This window comes from Macrobrachium nipponense, chromosome 29 (genome assembly GCF_015104395.2).
Source record: "Macrobrachium nipponense isolate FS-2020 chromosome 29, ASM1510439v2, whole genome shotgun sequence".
Lineage (NCBI taxonomy): Eukaryota > Metazoa > Arthropoda > Malacostraca > Decapoda > Palaemonidae > Macrobrachium > Macrobrachium nipponense.
In genome coordinates, this window is record NC_061092.1 from 35,830,885 (window position 1) to 35,845,884 (window position 15,000).

The window sequence follows — 15,000 nt, forward strand, 5'->3', positions numbered from 1 at the left end:
AAAAATATGACCTTGTGAGTGATGGCTGTTTAGTACTATTCTCTCTACCACAAGTCCACCTGCCCTGACAAGCAAAGCAAAGTGTCCCTCTCTCTCTCTCTCTCTCTCTCTCTCTCTCTCTCTCTCTCATTCTTTCGTCTGGTCTTGTCCTGCCCAGGTGTGTGTCATGTTACAAGACTGGTAGTTAGTTCCCTGATCGGCCCAAGAAGGACTGGATAACTGAATACTCTTGCTGAAGGTGATTTGCTTCACATAGCTGAACTCATATATACATACTTGAATCCGTACATACACACACACACACACACACGCCTATATATATATCATTATATATAGATATAACTATCTAAATATAGAAATATATGCATATATATGTCTATATGTATATAAATGTATACTCTATATATACATAAAAATATATATACATACATATGGATCCACATATATATAGAAACTCTCTTTAATAACAAGTTTCCTGCAGAGAAAAGACGAGAAGTCTCCGAAGAAAGCCCTTTTTAATTGTTGAAAACTTCCACTGGAGTCCACACACAGTAGCTGCTTACAGGAGGTTTTTGGGTCGCAGCAAAGTTAAGGCATATCATTGTAAACTAAAAGCAAGGTATAAAAGACAATAATAATAATTTTTCTTGTTTCACTTCGTTCATTGAATACACTTTCACTTAAGGTCCAAATGGGAAAACTACCGTAACTGAACACTAATGATAGGTACCAGGAGAGAGTGAGAAAAAGATACAGGGGCAATGAGAGTTACCAGTTTAGATAGAACGAAGATGACGGGATAGGAATGCGGAGAGAGAGAGAGAGAGAGAGAGAGAGAGAGAGAGAGAGAGAGAGAGTTACACGGATTAGGATGTCTTTAAGACTTGTTATTCCATCCGAGGAGACATCATGTGCTCACTTATCTCTAGGAGCAGGAGAGAGAGAGAGAGAGAGAGCCAGACCGAGAGATAGAGACAGAAACCCAAAGATAAGAAACTGAGAAGAGAGAGAGAGAGAGAGAGAGAGAGAGAGAGAGAGAGAGAGAGAGCAGGCTAGGTTTGAGCAAGTGACCTTAACTTGACGCTGGGCAATACCGATAAAAGTTGAAGTATTAGTTTTTATTTTATTTAGGAGTTTTTGTGTTATCGTTGTTCATTTAAAATAAATCCCAAACGATTTTGGTATATATTTTGGATATTTGAACTTCTGTCAACAAACTCCATAACCATGTTTTTAGCACCATCTTGGATTAGTGGCCATAAGACAATTTAAGAAGACAAACCCACATATCTTCCTGTCTCTCTGTTATATATATATATATATATATATATATATATATGATATTAAATATATATATATATATATATATATATATATGTAACATATACTATATTATATATATATATATATATATATATTCAGAAACTCAAAACCAAGAATATTCAAACTGAGAACACTATAAAGAGGAAAAGACGTTTCTAATCAAGCCTAGAACACTCAGAAAAAAAACTAGTAAGTAAACAACGATAAACAAATCAATCAACGCATTTACACAAACGTTTGTGAAATAAGTCGACAATATTCAAAATCATTTGGAGCTTGTGAATATAATCACTAGAGTATACTTGGAGTTACCACTATCTATCACTTTCATAATAATCTTAATGTTATCTATATATATATATATTAATATTATATATATAGATATATAGATATATATATATATATTAATAAATATATATAGAATATACGTGTGTGTGTGTGTGTGAACGCGCGGATTAACTCAGGAAAGACCTTTTCACACGTGCGTGAATTGTTAAACAATAAACCTGAATTTCTAGAAATCCAGTTATTTCAGACAAGTAATCAATCAATCAGAGGGAATTGGAGCAGGTCTTAGGAAATACCGAGACAGCTGGAAGTTATGGATGAAGAGTTAACTCAGGTGAACACTTGGGTAAACAAGACGGAGGCAGGTATGTGTATACAAACATGTTTCCTTATAAGGTGTTTCTCCTAATACAGGGTGTCTTTCAAGGAAGTAAAACAACACGGTATGCCAAATTTATCCTTGAGTTGCTGAATTCAGTCTGAATCGGACTCCCTCTGCAGCGAACCTTCAGAGCATTACGTACTGTTCATACCAACACACATGTATAATCACATACACCTGTATTAATATATATATATATATATATATATATATATATATATATATATATAAATATAAATTCCACGAAGGAAAGAGAAACAATGTCATTATTCCTTATATATTTCTCACATTCCATACCTTCGTGATACACACACACACACACACACACATACACACACACACATATAAATATATATATATATATATATATATATATATATATATATATATATATACATATATACAAATCACGATCTCAGTACGTTTCCTTGAACGAGGTTGCTTGATCAGTGTCATTTTTTTTTACTCGAGTTGACTCCGGTAACAAACCGCATTTAAATAATATTTAATAATAATAATAATAATAATAATAATAATAATAATAATAATAATAGTGCAGCGATATTCATGTATCAGTTAAGTTACAGTAAATAAATAACATACTTGCGTTAGGTCAACATACAGTCGAAATCGGTCAGGACCTACACCTAGTATATTTCTTAACTTTTAGTTCAATTGATTTATATATATATATATATATATATATATAATATATATATATATATATATATATATATTTACAAATATACATGCATATATGAATATGAATGTATATATACTATATATATATATATATATATATATATATATATATATATATATATATATATAGTATATGTATGTATTTATGTGTATGTACATACATAAAGAAATGAAGCCAACTGTCCAAAGATACAAACGTTAACATCCAAAGCGTTGTCACATACGAGAGCTGCAGCGCTTTATGTAACAAGAAACATGATACTAACACCAGGAATGAGCTGTGAGAACGCCTCCACATAAACATTGCAGCCGATAGACTGCGACGCTTCTCGACATAATTCTTGATCGTGAGAGGCAAATGAAGCGGGAATAGATATGTATGTGTATATACATGTATATAAATGAAAAATAAGCTGTTTTGCCCAAAATGGGCAGGTCATACATGATCTAGAAGCCCCCCCTCTATACTGATGCTTCAACCGGTATCTATAGACTCCTAGAGGATGAACCCAACGAGCGGAAGATCTCCGTAGAATCAGCGGATTCATGTTATTTGCAGCAAAGTCTTGTCGGTAGTGCATTCCCCCTCCTTACACAATGCGCCACTCACCTTTATTCTTCAAGCACTATCGCATTTCCTGGATATTTTAGGCATTTTCAATCGAATATCTTTTCCGCTATGTGAGATCTCCGTACACACATACAAACATACATAAAACACACAACACATGTATTTGCATATATATATATAATATACGTATGTATACATATAAATATATACATAATATATATATATATATATAAATATTTATATACACACAAACATATTACACATGAAAGAGAACAGAGTAAGTAAATGGGGAATCGATGAAAAACAAAAACAAAAAATCAAAGAAAAGAAAAGAGTAAAAACACTAACGAATGACTGCACACACACAAATAACAGACGCAAAAGAAAGAAAGAAAGACAGAGGGGAAATGCATATATATATATATATATATATATATATATATATATATATATATATATATATATAGTATATATATATATATACCTCACAGGAGCTAGAGGAAACTTAAAACCAAGTTTGAGATTCCAAAAGTCAAAGATACTTACAACCAGTAACACGCAGTTCACAAGGGATGAGAATATTGTTGAAGGCAAAGGGACCATTAAAGATATCGTATGTTGATTTATCGCATACTAACGCCAGCTGTGCATACAGCCACTACGTCTTGGTTGACTTGGAAATTCTCCCCCCTCTTCCCCTTCCCTTTCATTTACTTACCCACCCCTTCTCCCCTTCATTTACCAGAGTTTAAGATGGCCAAGTTGAACAAAAGTCTTATTTTTCTCTTTTATTTCCGTAGCTCTTTATTTATGCATTCTTCAATTTTTGGTTGAACAAAAGATGAAAGTTGTAGTCACTTTTGCATTGCTCATGTATGAAGCAGTTCCTAATATAATAATGATAATAATAGTCACTTTTGCATTGTTTTTATCTAAGCAGCTCATAATAATAATAATAATAATAATAATAATAATAATAATAATAGTAATAATAATAATAACCACTTTTGAAATATATATAATATATATAGATATTTATATATATAACTAATTTTGCATTGTTTATGTATGAAGCAGCATTTAATAATAATAATAATAATAATAATAATAATAATAATAATAATAATAATAATAATAATTCTTTAAAGCGAGCCAAATGTCAAAACTTGTCACATTCATCACATCACCAACATAAGGATGAATCTAAGCACTGCACAAATGAATGAACAAATAAAGAAATAAATATATCAGGGGCATCCTCATTACGCAATATAACTACGCAAGGCGTGTGGTAATTGTAACTCAATACAAGAAACCTTACATATACATATGTGTCTTCTGAGTCACTATACCCTTAGCGCTGAGGATAGATGCACCTATACAACTCCGATTTTTACTTTTATTTTTTTTTTATTCATGATGATTTTAAGCTACAGTTGATGACTGTCATGAAAATTATGCATTAATTTTTTCATGTGATAGTTCATCTTTTAGTTACGTGTTACGTCCATCTATATTCTGTCCTTTTTTCGCTTCATTATTTTTAATTTCTGTCCCACCTGGGTGTTCTCCTATAATTTATTCCAGTTGTAAAGCCAATGGCATTTTCGAAATTTTGCTTATGAATGTCTGAACCATCTAAGCCGTAATAAACATATATTACGACGACCATTCTTAACTTAGGGCCGTCTGATGGTAGCGAAGAGGAAACTCAACTGGCAGAGATTACACATTCATCTCTGTCCGTTAGTTACTAATAAATAGGAAAAAAATTAGATTCAGATATTTTTTGGACTGGTGGAGGGATGTGCTTTTTGACTGCTCTCTAAGACGTATATAATGGATTTACAAATTTCCCCACTAAAGCAAACTGCATAAGTTCTTTTCTATATAAAGGGCGGTTTTAGTAAACGATAAAGCATAAGATACTGTCCAATATAATCTTAGAAAATTGAGCAAGGAGTAGAGAAAAAAAAAAATCTACACCGTTCAAGATTTTTCAGCAATCTACAAAAGTTTCTTTCATTAACAGCACGGCGACAGAACTGTTTCCTACATTCCTGCCATCGTGATAATATAATTAAACTTCCCTTGTGCTATTAAAGTATTCCTTCAGTTTCGCTGTCATTTATTTCAAAACAATCGAAATTTTTAACATCGGAAAATAACTTGTCTCACTCCAGTATCATCAACAATACTTTACTCGTGTAAAGAAGGATTCCTTCATCATTTACTTATAATTATCGACCGTTTCTTTTTTTTACCTTCCTTATGAAATAACGACCACAACTCACAAATCCAACAAACCTTGAATACATTTTATTCTAAACCTAACTCTTTACTTGTTCATTCACAACGAACTACTACACGTTCACCTTTCCAGATACCCTTCTAAGTTACTGATGTGTACTCTTGTTCAAAATCGACACAAACACCTAATAAAACCTCGTCGATGTGGAGTGAATACAATAACAAAATCATACGCTCGAGAGAAGGCGTGTTTATACTTACAGGCATGTCTGAGACATCTCGTCGCCTGTTCAAGAGTATCGGACACCCCTAAGGAAGAGACAAGATGTCTCGAAGCAGTGTGAGGACATTTGATGGAAACCTCGAACTTGGGACCTTCATAATGTGAATCCTTTTATTTCAACAAACTATTATTTACTCATAAATAAGAGGAAAATTTTTTAACCCAACCTCGTCCCTTCAGTCATACAATACGGTTTTCTATAGTCTCCATTTCCTGTTTAAATTCATGTTTTTCTATCGTACCACAATATTTTCATGTTTGAACTTTAATCTTTTAAATTTCTCTGGGCTAGTAGATTACCTATGTACATATACATACAGTACCTATGTATGTATATATGGACAGTACTTATGTACATATATACAGGACTTATGTAAGTATATATATATATATATATATATATATATATATATATATATATATATATATATATATATATGAACACATTACCCATCTACTTTTATATTGAGTATATATGTACGTACATATACAGTACCTATGTATGTAAACATAAAGTATCTATGTACGTATCTATGTACATATCTATGTCTTGTGTCTTGGAAACTGAAGTAACAAACATCGGTCAGATGCGGGATCTGACATTTCTGATAAATAAAATGAAGGAAAAAAAAAATAACCGAAACACCATAGCAAGCAGAAGGTAGACGAAAGGAGAACATTACCATAAAAAAAAATTAATAAATAAATAAAACCAACAAGGCGCGATGAACCTTAGAGTAGAATATTTCAGAAGCGCAATTTGATGACACCGACACCCACGACGCCCATTTACTTGACACAAGACACGGAACAGTCACCGAGGCATAGGGACATTTAATTTTAAAGAGACAACTGTACTGGTCGACGCAATGGGTGTTTTGTTACCACTTGTTCACAGCTGGTCTGGCGATCAAACTTTTAAAGGGTGATTAATATGCTTGTGCTATTTCTCACGCCTCTGTCTCTCACTATATATATATATATATATATATATATAATATATATATATATATATATATATATGTATGGATGTGTATATATAAAATAATTATATAGTATTATATATATATATATGTATGTATTATATATATGACATATATATACATATATATTATATATATATATATATATATATATATAAATATATATATATATATATATATATATATATATATTATATAGAGTGAGAGACAGGGGCGTGAGAAATAATACAAACATATTTGTATTCTCTCTCCTCCTACACCCAATAGTATTTTTTTCTAGACATTATATTTATAAATGAATTTCACTTACGCACTATATAACAGCATTTGTACACATTATACATAAATTGTTTGTTTACATGTTGAAACGCGATACTTTTTTTGCTGCCACACACACCAATTACACATACACTGACAAAACATACTTTCGAATCCCACTGAGCCGCGGAGGAGTAGATTTAAAACACAGCAAGTCCGTAACAGTGTTTAGTAACCGTAAAGGTCACCAATTTGACCTCTACTCTGCCCATACACTGTAATAAGACCTCAACCAGGGAGTTACGTGAAACAGGTAACGATTGGGGGAAAGCTCGGATGGAGAAATGCCAAGGTTTTGGGGAGAGAGAGAGAGAGAGAGAGAGAGAGAGAGAGAGAGAGAGAGAGAGAGAGAGAGAGAGAGAGAAATGGCGTGAAGAGAAAATAAACATGTAATTTCAAGCATGGAAATAATATATAAGGATATCAGGAAGCTCAAGAATAAGAGAGAGAGAGAGAACTGACGTGAAGCGAAAATACACATGTATTCTCATACAGGAAAAATAAAATAAAATGAAACCATTGGTTATCAGGAAACTCAAGAATAAACGATGTTAAGAATCAGAGAGAGAGAGAGAGAGAGAGAGAGAGAGAGAGAGAGAGAGAGAGAGAAGAAACACGTACTCACGTAAATGGAAAAATACATATATAATAGAAAAAAATGGTCTCCGGGTACTCAAGAATACACAATGGTTAGGAGACCGAGACTGGCAAAAAAACAAGGTCTCAAATCTACCAGCAAATAATATTAACGAATTAATCTCGCTAGAGGTAATGATATGCTAAAAATGCCTGTACATAACTGCGTACTCACAAGATTAGGCTAATGTAAGTCTATAATGGTGTACCAAAAATTGACTGAGGAAGCTGCAGAATTTATTCAACAAAATAGCGAAATTAATAATGAATGATCCCAAGAATTAACCACTCCCATCCTTATAAGGCTACACCGCCAGCCTATTGATGCAAGAATTGAATACAAAATATGCTTTGAAGTCCTTTAAAAAATACATTAAGTAAAGTACTTCATACAATAATAACACCACCGGCAGAATAAATACACGTGTAAGAACATGGTCACATACTAAGGAACCAAAAAGCGTTAAAGTTACGTTAGTGGGAACTGAACCTTTAAACGCAGCACTCACTCGATCACGCAGTCAGTTACCTCAAGAGCTGGAAAAATGCGAAAATGTAGATGTTAAAAAAGCTAAAGGATTCTCTACTGAAGAACAATGATGACACGGAAGAACAAAACTATTCAAGAAAACACTAAACTTGACCAGACAAATAATGGACCAGCGAGGGCTCGAAAAAATGAACATGACGAGAGAATCGCCCAGAGATTGGTTCTATTTCTATGAGAGAGAGAGAGAGAGAGAGAGAGAGAGAGAGAGAGAGAGAGAGGGTGGGGTGGGGGGGGGGGGGGGGGGGGGGGCGGGGCGTGACTCGGTCATCCTAGGTGCAACTAATCAAACAAACGATACCGGGCCGATGGCACAATTTTTCTTTTATCTGATTCAGCGACCGTCATTCAAATTTTGACTAGTGCCACATGTGGTAGTTATAATACTAAGAGATAAAAATATTCTCAATAGTAGTAGCATTAACGCAATTAGTCTACAAAAACCTATTGCTTCAAGTAGTTCTAATCCTTGCACTGTCACGTAACAGGAACCATACTACCAGCTGTTGCTCCGTCCTACTACCAGATACAGAGGTCTATGTGATACAAGTAACATAGGATCTTCCTTAGTATCACCCATAGCACCATGAGCTGGGAAGCTCACTATAATGTAAGAGCTGAAACAGTGTTATTGGCAGTAGGACTATCATCGTAACATGTTACTCTAAATATGCTCACTAAAGCATCTTATATCAGAACGCCCATTCAACATGGCTACAGTGGGCGTTGCTATCCTCTCTCTCTCTCTCAGGTGTGACCTCATTAATTTACCTACGATGGGCTCACACCCTTTGCTCTTCTTAGGCCCACTCACATCACGCAGCCCACACTGGAACTGGAGAGGAGAGTAGTATAATGCCTCCGCCCATATTACGTAAGCGAATAGCCCGAGCCTCTTCCCCAATGCCATCCTAATCAAAGGCAATGAACACGCCACACAAGAGTTAGTCAGTCCCCTGGGGAAGAGAGAGAGCGAAGGAAGCACTCTGCCCCAACAACACTTTCGATATTTGATCGTCAAAAACATTTTACAGTAAACCGGAAGTTTCGAACCCACTCTACCTTGAAGACGGACAACCCCGCTATAAGGTACTTTTGATAAGCTGACAGTTATGATGTCTGAAAACGGACTAGCTTGTTGAACGACTATGTGCATGGATTGTCTTGCAAATGGGAAATTTAATTTATCATAAATAAATATATCCACTCGACTCGCACAATACATTCTAACGAGTGTGTGCTTTCCTGTCGTATGGACATTCGAGTCTAGGGGCAAATATACTTTCTCCATTTTTTTTCTTCAACTCTCGTTTCTACCTAGCAATACTTTCACATTAAAATTCATCATACCTTGTCTGGCTGTCCGTCTAGCCGTAACTACGCTGTGGCTGACAACTCCTCGTGAAGTTTTCCTTCATTTTTTCCTATCCACAAACCACGCGCTGGCACGAAATTAAACCTCTCTCTCACAATTAAATTAACTTTCTTCGCAACGCACCTTCTCGTTAGCCCAGTCACGCGGGAACTTATAGAAATATATGGAACGAGGTTTCAATCTGACCTTTACCTTCTACACCTACATGACGACGGCGGTGCAAAAGAAGAAACAACAGTTATATCCACGAGCAAAACGACGGCGCGTCTTCTCACTCACACATGTAAGTGTCATCTGGCGCGAGACTATGGTTCCACCTCCCTCCATGATAGCCTACCTCTCGTTTTCTATGCGAGTGGAGAAAATGGAAACTTCTACGTAGCGAGAAACGCCCACATTATTGTCATTATTATTATTAGGTAGCTTGTCTTATTATTATTATTATTATTATTATTATTATTATTATTATTATTATTATTATTATTATAAAAAGTTATTCAAAAAGGTAAAATATGAAATAAGTATTATTGAATAAACCAACAAAAATATATGAATTTTAAGATACAACTGCTGAGAAATAAAATCAGGAAAATTTAAACGCAATGAATGAAGAACACCAGTCATACATAGATCTCATCACTATCTATTTTTAGCTCACATAATTTACGAAACGCTGCTACTTTTAATAGTAATAGTGCTACGTCTACAATTTACTTCTCAAACTAATGTCACTTATACACAAAATATTACTTGTTGTATTGGGGCTATAACAATAGTTACAACAAATATTAAATATGATAAATAATAGTAATAATAATAATCAACATAACCTGAATTCCATGCTGGTTGAGTTGATCAGTACACGACCAGCCACTTATTATTCAGTCAGCCTAATCTAGGGCAAGCTGACAGGTAACTAATGGAAATGTCAACATTTATCAATATTTATGGCTCTCACGCACAACCAAATACAAATATGTGAATCTAAATTACGGTTATTATCACACACACACACATATACATTAAATACCAAGACCTCATTTAAACTGGATGGCATCTAGCGAAGATATTTATTCAGGAAAAGTTGCAACTTTCCAGGACTAGCGGTCCTATTGTCTGGTATCCGTATCTAAGGATACAAGAAGATGAGAGCAATTAGTACTAGAAAGCTGGTAACTTTTCCTGAATAAATATTTCCGCTAGATACCCTCCAGTTTAAATGACGTCCTGTTATAAATTGTATTAATGTACACAACTTTTTTCTTTTTTCCCAGAACTGGACCTTTTATTTTATAAATCTCATTGCATGTATAGGTATATACAAAATGAAATACTTGAAAATATGGACTTCCATAAGCTAATAAAAAGTACCAAGGAGGATACATAGCCAAGAAAAAGCAGTAATGTAAAATGATGATGAAAATAACATAGAAATAAACTAACAAAGGTCTAGTATTATTATTACTAGCAAACTTACCCATCTACGATGGGTGATAAAATACGGGTGCAGAAGTGAAAAATTTATATGTACTATTTGTTCAGCAATATTAAAATAAGGGCGATTACACAAATAGTCTCTCTCTCTCTCTCTCTCGTAATGTAGTTCAAGGGACGATCACTGAATGCAGAGAAATTCTTATTCATTGTTGTTTCCCCTCTTTTAATGATATTCTCTCTCTCTCTCTCTCTCTCTCTCTCTCTCTTTCTCTCTCTCTCTCTCTTAAAGTAAGTGAAGGGACGATCAATGAACGTAAAGAAGTTCGTATTCATTATTGTTTACCCTCTTTTAATGATTCTCTCTCTCTCTCTCTCTCTCAATGTAAGTCAAGTAACGAAGACGGTGATGGGATTATCGGATTACTTAGCTCTCAAATCACAAATTATCTCCTCTCTCTTTCTCTCTCTCATTTTTCGATAACAAGATAAAATTATAAAATTGTAGTGCATTAATGTCGTTAAATGGCTCTCTCTCTCTCTCTCTCTCTCTCTCTCTCTCTCTCTCTCTCTCTCTCTCTCTCGTCGCTGACTTTCATTTAACGGAATAGGGATCTTGATTGGTTCGTTTCTTTGTCAATTACTTTGCACGGTGATACGAATAATAAAGTATCTTTCTTTTCATTATGTTACTGCAAAGACGCAACTTGTATGTCAGTGCGTTATAGCTACTGATAAATGCTCTTATGATCCTGTGTCTTCCAAAAAAGAGTAGAAATTAGGAACTTGTCAGTTTCCTTTTTATTATATCCATTGGCAGGATCGAAATTCCGAAGCAACATTACCGGGCAGTACTTCTTCAACGTTATTTTGTGCACTGGCAGTCCCGATGGATTTAAGTTATTCAAAAAATCTTGTGGATATTGATGATAATTTTCATCTTCTATTGTGTCCGAGCTGAAATAATCGCGACTTTCTCCGGGGAAGTTGTACAGAAATTATGTATGAAAAATCGTAAAGTAACTAAGTCTACGGGAATAACCAGCCTCGTTTCACGGCCAGAAACAGCTCCGTTTCAGGGAATCCCTTCTCACCCCCACCCCCTACAAAGGAGGGGGTTAGGTTGGATGAAACCCCATTACAAACCATCTTAGGGGTCCCCACCATAACCCTGCCAAGCTTCATGCCCATCTGACCAGCCGTTTGGCCGTGCATTGAATGAACAACAGACAAGCAGGACAGACAGACAGATATTACGCCCATTCTAGTATGATGATGATGATTATTATTATTATTATTATTATTATTATTATTATTATTAATAATGATGATGATGAAGAAGTTCCTCTACTATGTCTGTAACAGTGAAATGATCATAAGGACGACAGTGAAGAGGCTTACAACGGTTCATATAAGGTGTTCCTTAGCAATGAATCTATATTATATATATATAATATATATATATATATATATATATATATATATATATACTATATATATATATATGATAGAATGTAAAAATGTTCTGTAACAACAGAGTTCCATCTAATAAAAGGAGCCCATAAAAACACCAAATAAAAAGGGGGGGGGGGGGGGGGAGAAAAAGTACTATATTTCAGAGACTGCTGTCTCCCTCTTCAGGTAGATGAATAGAGAAAAAGTTCACAGGAAAAAAGGTGGGTATTTTATACCAAGAGGTCCATCCACAAACAAGCCATTTTAAGTCACCCCCGCTGATAATCTTCCTCTAATCTTCTTAAGGGTTGGTTGAATGAAGACGTTGTCGATCGTGTCCGAAATCCATCCTCCTTTTGAGATGTTCATTACCTGCCTCTCTTTTATTAAGGCCGATTCCATCATTTGACTCTGTACCGGCAGTTGCTGCTATAAAATTACACGTGACAAAATTCCAGTTTATTCTATGGTTATGTCATTTATATGGTTGAAAATAGCCGAGTTCTGTTGTCCATACCTAACTGACCGTTTGTGTGTTGTATTAATCTCTGGGAAGGGATTTACCTGTAAATCCGATGTAAGATTGGTCACAGTCCTGGCATGGGATTTCGTATACCCCAGAGTCCTTTGGAGATGTCTTTTGTTGGACGTTAATCAGGGATTTGGCTAAGGTGTTTGGGTAAGTAAATACAAAAGGGTTCGATTTTCCGAGGGGGTTGGTTATTCTCTTAATCGTGTCCAGGTGGGGAATTATTATTTTATTGTTGGGTGTATCTCTGGTCTTGTCTTTAGGGGGTCGGTAGAAAATTACGTAGCTTTGTGAATTGCTTTCTCAATTATATGGTCAGGATATTTTAAAGACGAAAGTTGCTTGCGAATTAGTTCAAATTCTTTTTCCAGGAATTCTGGGGAACAAATTCGTAAGGCTCTTAAGAACAAGTTACTAGCTACACCTATTTTGATAGAAATGTCATGATAGCTAAAGTAGTGAATGTATGAAAGTGAGAACGTTGGTTTCTGTATATGGTAAATTTGTATTCTGTCGTATCTCTGATTATTAAAACATCAAGAAAAGGAATTTTGTTGTCTGTTTCCCATTCAACTTTAAATTTGATGCTGGGCACTAATGTGTTTAATTCGAGAGGAATTCATTGAAATTGCCCCACCTATTATCCCAAAATGTTAGGATATCATCCACGTATCTCATCCACAGCATGTTTTTGGGTTTTATTGCATTTATTACTGTAGTTTCAAAGTATTCCATGTACAGATTGGCTAGAACAGGACTTAAAGGACTACCCATACTACACCCGAATTTTTGCTTGTAGAATGATTCCCCGAATGAAAAATACGTTATTAGATGCACATAATTCAACTAGCTTTATTATTTTGTCAAGTGCCAATGGGAAATGATCTGAATAGGGGGATAATTTTACCCTTAAAAAACAAAATGAAGAACGTCCTGTACTGGTACTTTAGTGAACAAGGAATCTACATCAAGGCTTAAAAGTTTTATGTTGTGAAGTGGTATATGTGCTTCTCTGAATTTGTGACAAAAATCTTCCGAATGTTTAATGTGACTGGAAGAAAAAGTGCCCAAAAAAAGGGGAAAGGAGGCCAGCTAACCATTTAGAATTTTTTTTTGTAATTGAAAGCTCCGGCACATGAAACGATGGGTCGAATGGAAGATTGTCTTTGTGAGTTTTGGGAAGGCCATAAAAAATAGGGTAATTTAGGATTAATTACTTTAAATTTCTCTAATAGTTCAATACTCTTTTGTCTTGCCAATTAATCTTACTTCCGAAAAAATTCTGTGGGAACGTTTTGGAGGGGATTTTTCGTCAATTTTTTCGTATGTGGTTTGTGTCGCTAAGGAGCTGGTTGATTTTGTCAAGGTAGAAGTCTTTGTCCATTATTACGATTTTGCCGTCTTTGTCGGATCTACTTATTATAACATCTAACTTTTTTAGCGAGTGGATGGCTATCATGAATCTACGGGAACAGGATATTTCTTATTTAAGTCAGTTAAAGCATTTAGTAACACTCCTTTTAAACATATCTCTTCACGGTTGTAGTTTTTGTCAGATATGAATTTATCAAAAGCCACTATGAAGTCTAGGTTGTTTTTGCGGTCTGGCATAAGGCAAAGGATAAGCCTAAATTTAAAACTAAATGTTGATTTACAGTAAAGGGGGTGTTGGATAAGTTTAAAACTTTGTCTTGTTGCTCAAGATTATTCCATGCACTATTGTCTATTAGGTTATTTAACTTGCAAAAATTCGGGTGTAGTATGGGTAGTCCTTTAAGTCCTGTTCTAGCCAATCTGTACATGGAATACTTTGAAACTACAGTAATAAATGCAATAAAACCCAAAAACATGCGTTGGATGAGATACGTGGATGATATCCTAACATTTTGGGATAATAGGTGGGGCAATTTCAATGAATTCCTCT

At 34.7% G+C, this 15,000-nt stretch overlaps 1 protein-coding gene across 6 annotated transcripts in view; it reads right to left on the reverse strand.

Moving 5' to 3' along the window:
* Nucleotides 1-9,973, reverse strand: part of LOC135206241 (uncharacterized) — a 76,505-nt gene extending 66,532 nt beyond the window's left edge. For 3 of the 6 annotated variants that reach the window (XM_064237620.1, XM_064237617.1, XM_064237615.1), the window contains exon 1: nucleotides 9,851-9,973. The gene's annotated coding sequence lies outside the window, so the exon portion shown is untranslated. The other 3 variants (XM_064237618.1, XM_064237619.1, XM_064237616.1) reach the window with 3 other exon arrangements.
* Between the last annotated feature and the right edge of the window lie 5,027 nt (nucleotides 9,974-15,000).